The 6,813-nt window shown below is 40.0% G+C and overlaps 1 protein-coding gene across 5 annotated transcripts in view; it reads left to right on the top strand.

Annotated features, from left to right (window-relative positions):
- The first annotated feature begins 250 nt into the window (after positions 1-250).
- Positions 251-6,813, top strand: part of sema4d (sema domain, immunoglobulin domain (Ig), transmembrane domain (TM) and short cytoplasmic domain, (semaphorin) 4D) — a 192,114-nt gene continuing 185,551 nt past the window's right edge. For 4 of the 5 annotated variants that reach the window (XM_073071834.1, XM_073071826.1, XM_073071802.1 and 1 more), the window contains exon 1: positions 251-482. The gene's annotated coding sequence lies outside the window, so the exon portion shown is untranslated. Of the gene's footprint in view, positions 483-4,845; positions 4,972-6,813 lie in introns of those variants that run through there. The other variant, XM_073071769.1, reaches the window with a different exon arrangement.

Below are 6,813 nucleotides of genomic sequence, written 5' to 3'. Positions count from 1 at the left end.
TCAATTTTTAAAAAGCGCTTTTAAAATCAATGTTGCACAGGAAAACACTGCACATGCTACAATTGGCTTTGGATGGCAAGAAACTTGAAAGCAAAAGGGGGCGTACGTTGGGTGGGGGTGGAAGATGAACTGATCGTGGTGGCCGCAGCTGCGACTGGTCTCAAATAGCCGAAACTTTATCTCTGCTTCACTGCCGGACTCTGTCTAGTCTTTCAGTCGTGGGGGGATAAAAAAACCACTACGAATAAAAAAAAAGATATCGACCTGTTGCAGATCGTAGAGGATGCACTAAAGCAGTGGGGCAGTGATCCAGCTCTCGTTGAGGTCGCAGCCTTGTAGACCAACGCCAGCTCGGTTCGCCACTGGGCGCCGAGACCAACCCAGCCCGGTTCGCGGCGGCCATAGTGCGAGGCGGAACCTGGACTTGTTGCAGCAGGAGAGCTGCTGAAATAGCTTCACATTTCCTCCTCGGTTTTTTTCCGGTAAGTTATTGCATGCTCGGCCGCTTCGAGTAGTTCTTTTGTAGTTGTTGCCAGAAAAGCAAGTGCAAGCGTCTCGCGGTCTCCCACCCCCACCCGTTTTATTTAAAGTTTTGTTGAACCCGAAATGACTTCGCACCCCTCAGGTTTTCCCTCTTTACAATTTAAAGCCCCAGCTTTAAGTTATTGAGACACGCTTTGTTGCTCCTTCTTGTTTGTTGGCGTGCAGATGTTCTAACCTTTTTGAATAAACTTCGATACATTTGTAGTTGCAATGGGATCAATTTGAATCACACGGTCAGTGCACTTTTGAGTAAACAATTGGTGAAACATTTACCTTTGTGACTCCAATGTTGCTGGAACACGTGAGATAAAAATGGGCAGCCTGTAATGGTTTTCAAACTGCTGTATTGTGGCACGATTCGACGTTTATTTGTTGAAATCTGTTAAAAACGGAGGAGTTGGATTTTTTGCAATAATTGCACTATTGCTTTCAAAATTTGCAGTTCAACGCTCAGAGATTACATTGCTTCTAACCATAATACTTCCGGTGTGGAAGAAATTAGGATATTTCTAAGAAATTAAATATCTCATGGATTACAGCTTTCTATTTTAAGGGACCTTTAGGTGCGAGTTTTTCCTAATATGAAATTTATGTTGATATTACGTTATAGATAAAAGGATTACAGTACGGTGTAAATCTGAATTATGTTAGCAGTCCCCAGCGGTTTTGCACGTTTGCGATTTTAGCCAGTGTGTTTGAGGCTGCTGTTAGGTGCTTTCGCCTGAATGCATGTCGAGCTTGCTATGACTACTAGGCGGCTTGAATGCCACAGCAACAAAGACTGGCGAGCAGGTCGTTTGCCTGCTTCTGGGTTGCTGTCGAAATGGGGTGGAGAGGGGCTTGGAGGCAAGATCATTGAAAGGAGAGGAGGATAAAGAAATATAAGTAAGGAGGGACTTATTTATATAAAACACCGCTTTCCTTACATGCTTGGTATACAAATCAAAAGTTATTAAAGTTTCTCCACTGCACAATCAGTAGTTTGATCAGGACCAAATCCGGAGCCTCAGCCTTTTGCACTCGGTGCCTTAAGATGCGAACAGGAACTTAAAGTTACAGATCTTTGATAAACATGATTGCTTGTTTTTTGATTTGCTTTACACTCAAAAAGTGTACTGTTTCTAAATGTACTCCTTTTGGTATCAAATGTGTAAACGTTTCTGGAAAGTTTATTAAATCTTATTAATATTACTGAAAGGCAATATGTTTGAAATATTATTACCAAGAAGGGTACTGACCTCCTGGCTTTCTGATGCCTTGAAAATTTAATTGTGTCATTTAAATTTAATGACTTACCCACCAGCTTTCCATTATAAAGACTTATGTAAATTTGACAATTATGTAAAACTTAAGAATAAATTCAATATTCTATAAAGATAAAACATTTAAGGAACAGTGTTTGATGCTAAACTTGTGTTGAAATTGGCTATACCTTTTAATTTCAGTTATTAGCTTCAGCTGTAACCATCCACAAATTTGCTGATGAATAAATGTATTTTATTAAGTTTAGTGGAATATAATGACTGTGTGATGAAAGGAAGGCAAAGTACCACTGTTCCATCAGACAGTGCCTTTGGGATGGTGAGGTATGTCATTTGCATCTATTCCCTTGATGCTTGAGGTTTTTGATCTCACCGTGCCTTGCTTGGGGAGGGTGTGGGGTGGTAAGAAGGGGTGGGGGTGAATGTGGGGGGTTATTGACTGGAGACAGCTTTTCCATGTGCATTAGGGTCATTGATAACTGGACTATTTGTGTTATAGAACAAGTAACTGGAATATAGCTATGATCGAGAGCATGGTTACATGAAGAACCCTTCAGTCTCTTTATAGTTTATATTTTTGCAATAATTACTTGGTTTTTCACTACAAACATGAAAAATAATCACATTTGATCGGGAGTTAAGCCCATCAGATACAGTATGCTTTGTCAGTATGTAATCATGACACTTTTCTTGTTTAATTCAAATACTTGGTTGGTATTCCAACATTTCTTGAATTATGCTATGTTTGCCGTGAAAATGCTTTTGAATATACAGTAAACATTTTGTTTAAAGGTTCTTTTAAAAAAGATGATCAATACACCCATCCCAAATCCTGCTTTTCTGTCGTCCATCCTATATTGATCTGCGTCGTGCTCTCAAAACGTTGCATCTGTCTGTGGATTTTGCCTGGTCTTATCTTTGCAATTCCCTTTCAATCATTATTGCCCCCCCCCCCCCCCACCCCAGTCTCCAGTCTCCCTTGAGGTCTGGTTTTGTGCATCTCCTCCTTCACCAGGGCTATGGTTTCTGTTTTGGGGTTCTGTGTGTTGTAATTCTCAGAACCAGAATTGGTTTTATTATCACCGGCATGTGACGTGAAATTTGTTAACTTAGCAGCAGCAGTTCAATGCAATACATAATCCAGCAGAGAGAGGAAAAATAATAATAAATAAAATAAAACATAATAATAAATAAGTAAATCAATTATGTGTATTGAATAGATTTTTTAAAAATGTGCAAAACCAGAATTAATGTATATTTTAAAAAGTGAGGTAGTGTTCAAAGCTTCAATGTCCATTTAGGAATTGGATGGCAGAGGGGAAGAAGCTGTTCTTGAATCGCTGTGTGTGTGCCTTCAGGTATCTCCTACCTGATGGTAACAGTGGGAAAAGTGCTGGCGGTCCTTAATAATGGACGCTGTCTCATATAATTGTCTCAACGCTATTCAATTTCTTTCCTTTAAAGTTTTTATTTTATAGATGCTTTGATAAAGCAAGTGATCACCTTGTCGAATCTATCAGTGATGTAGTATTGAATTTCCTCCGATCTCTGCAGAACTCTGTTATGGCTGTAGTGTAGGTCACACTTTTCGATTGGAAGCTACCTGGAAGCGTGTCAGGTCAATGGGGTTAATAGTGGGAGTTGGTTTACCATGTTGCTGATGCTCTGGATTACTGCTTTTTGCCTCTGAATTCTGGCACTAGCATCATTTCACGGTTGGCCTTCCAAACATTTGATCCTGTGTCTGCTATGCTTCACCTTGATGCAGATCTTAAAATTTAGGTTTTTTTCCCCCCCCTTTAAGTCCAACATACTGTATATACCCCCACCAATATTCAAAGAAAGAGCTTGGGAAAGAGCTGCTTCAGGAATACCTTTCTGTGGCAAAAATCTGGTTGTATGGAGCTGTTTGTGAAGTAGGAAGTTCATCCCATGTTTTTCCTGTTAGGAGAAGAATCACCTTTGAATTGACTTATTAATAGGTACAATTTTACTTGTATGACAATATACAATATGGACAATCTTAGAACTTTATTCCAAGGAGAATCTGCCACCCTAGTAAGCATTTTAAATATTATAATCATAGAGGAAAATCATTAATTCTATATATTATTTAATATCATTGTTAATGGCACTCTTATTTGCCTCATCACTGATCTAATGGGAGAAAGATCAACTTGATGGCCAGATACTGATTTTTTTTGTGTGTGACAGGGTCAGCCTTGTTAATGATGTTCATTAGGATCAAATAACGGCTGGAGGCAAGCTGATGTGCCAGCGGACAGTTGCTTGGGTAAAGGATCGGACATCAGCATATTTCAGCTTAAAAGGAGAAAATAAATTCAAAAAAAATTTTTTGTAAATTACTTTTTGCACTCTTTTGATATGAGAGGACAGAACTTTTGAGGGTTCATCTACAGATCCAGCTAATGGTTGCGGAATGTGTTGTTGCCTTTTCTTTACCTTGAATAAATTGCAAGTCTAGTCCTCGGCTCAGGGCACCAATACAACTAGAAGCAAGGTGGGTGAATCAGGCAGGTCTGATTATTAAAATCAAAGTCTAGATATGATTTATATGGACTTGAATTGACCATTCATGTTGATTGAGGATATAGGCATGGCTGACTGAATAGATTCCTGAAGTTGATTAGGAAAGTGAAGCATTTGTATAAATGGCTTCATCAATAGAATGTTATTATGTTAGCAGAAAATGCTGTTTAGCATATGTATGGGGACTTTGTAATCTTTGGCACTGAATATACTAGGAAAATGCTTTTCTGATTGTGCGAATAGATAGAATTTGGTTTGGATGCCTGCCTACTGTCAGGATTTTCTCATTTATCATCCCTCCCACCTCCCCCACTTTCCTGTTTGCTAATTCTTGCCCTTTCATAGCCATTTTGGAATAGCATTGATGGTCTTGCAATCACACAGACTAAAGAGAAGCGAGCATTGAACCCTGTGTGCTGGAATCAAATTGTTAATTCTGAGTGTATTTTTCCTGGCTCACGGCATGTTCTGAATGTACTGGCGTTCTTCTTGTCTGACTCATTATTGCTGCGTTATCTCTTGTGCTTGAGCATATTTCTCATGATGCAAAAAGGATTTTGCATGGTACTTTAGGTGCAGTTGGTATCCTGCTCTGCACGTGCTCAGAATCTTACAGGTAAGCGCTGAACAGCCCAGCATTCAGTTTGTACTCTAAAATTTGTTTTTAATCTTTGTTTTGTCAAGACCATCAGTTGCTCATTCTTAATTGCCTTTTGGAAGGTGTGATTGAGTCTTTCTGGTTATTACTGTGCTGTTAATATGATGTTCTATGACACTGAAGGAATGATTTTATTTTCGAGGGCTAGATGGCATACAATTTGGGTGGGAATCTGTAGATGTTCCTGAAAACCAGCTTCCCTTGTTGTCACTTCGATGTAAGTAACAGGTTTAGCTGGTGCTGTCAGATTAATCTAGGCAAGCAACTGGATATATTTTGTAGATTATTATTGGAATTGGGCATTCACCAAATAGCGGATGTGTCAACTAGGTGAGTACTGTTCCCCGACTTGTCAGGTACTCCAATAATGGCTCCTTTCTGCAAACCCGTAATCAAAGGCCATTCGATTCTGCAATGTGACCGTCTGAATGGCCACCATTTCTGCCAGTACTTGATTAATGCATTTTCCATCTGCCATGGCTGTCTTATAGTCCTCTATCTCCATTGTGGAAGCCATGAAGTATCATTTCCTGGGACAACCTGGCCATACCATTCCAGAGAAAAAGCTGTCATCCAACCCCTTCCTGCCTCTGTGAAACGCCTCTAATTCGCTGATTATCGTGGCCAGGGTGCTCATTCAGGCCACTAATACAGTGCAACAAATCCCAGACAGCACCCCGTGGAGGGCAATGGGAGCTGCATATCCATTAAGTACCATTCACTGCTCACCGTCCTGGCACCATTTGGAGTAGGAACAATCATCCCAGGATACTGTTCTGTCCACACTCACTATATCCCAATGACTGGACCTGTGCTCATCACCTACACCAACATTCCTTTTCCTTCCTTGTTGGGTGGGGAAATCGTTCTTTCAACTAGATAAATCGTAAGCAGGGAAATACCAGGCCTTAAAGCAGAGGTTACTCAAGGTCAAGTTCTTTAGGGCTGTGGCCATACTGTGAGGTGAGGTTGGTTGAAATGGACTACCTCTTCCACACTTTCCCCAAAACAGAAGGCCATAGCTGGGGAAGCTAGCCAAGCCCCTCCAAAAGTCCTTTTCCTTTTCGTCAGCACAAGTTGGAGTCTTTATGCATATCCAGCAATCTGAAACGTTAGTGGGATTTGCAAATCCATATACCATCAGCAAGAGCATGTTGTAGGGTCACAGGTCATCGTCATCACCACTGCCGTCAACGTCCATCACTTTGTTATTCTGCAATGTAGGGAGACAAATGCATTCCCTCCTCGTTAGTCGTTGGGTATTTAAACATAAAGCAGTCTTGTCAGCAAAAACAACTACTTTTAGGATTGTTCCCCAAATCTTCCAATTTTCCAAAATATCAATTCCAAATTCCCAATTTAACTGTCCACCAATGACCAATTACCCCTAATGCCCATTTCCCTCTGAAATGTGGGCACCTCATATCCGCAATAGAGGTGCATAGATTTCTATCACCTTAACCTTGATTCCACGTCTCTCTCTAAAATTAATTCCATAGAAAACAAATTAAGGAATATAAACTAAAAACACAGATAAGACATAACAAAAATCAATGCCTGTACTTTTCTTCCTTCAGAATCTTCGAGTAACAGCAAAACTTAAAATAAACAGTTAATTTCCACAGTGAAAAACTTCAACACATGTTCCAAAAAATAAAGGGAAAGGAAAAAAATGGCTGGCTGGGAGAGGATGGGTGTAGTGGATTCCTGACACTTTAACACATTCACACAATGTCTTAATGGCACAGCCTCTTAAAATATATGAGCTGCAAATTCACTTCACAGAGTAGCAAAATATTT

Source organism: Hemitrygon akajei, chromosome 2 (genome assembly GCF_048418815.1).
Source record: "Hemitrygon akajei chromosome 2, sHemAka1.3, whole genome shotgun sequence".
NCBI lineage: Eukaryota > Metazoa > Chordata > Chondrichthyes > Myliobatiformes > Dasyatidae > Hemitrygon > Hemitrygon akajei.
The sequence above is the reverse complement of the archived record's forward strand: the minus strand, read 5'-3'. Positions and strand labels throughout refer to the sequence as shown.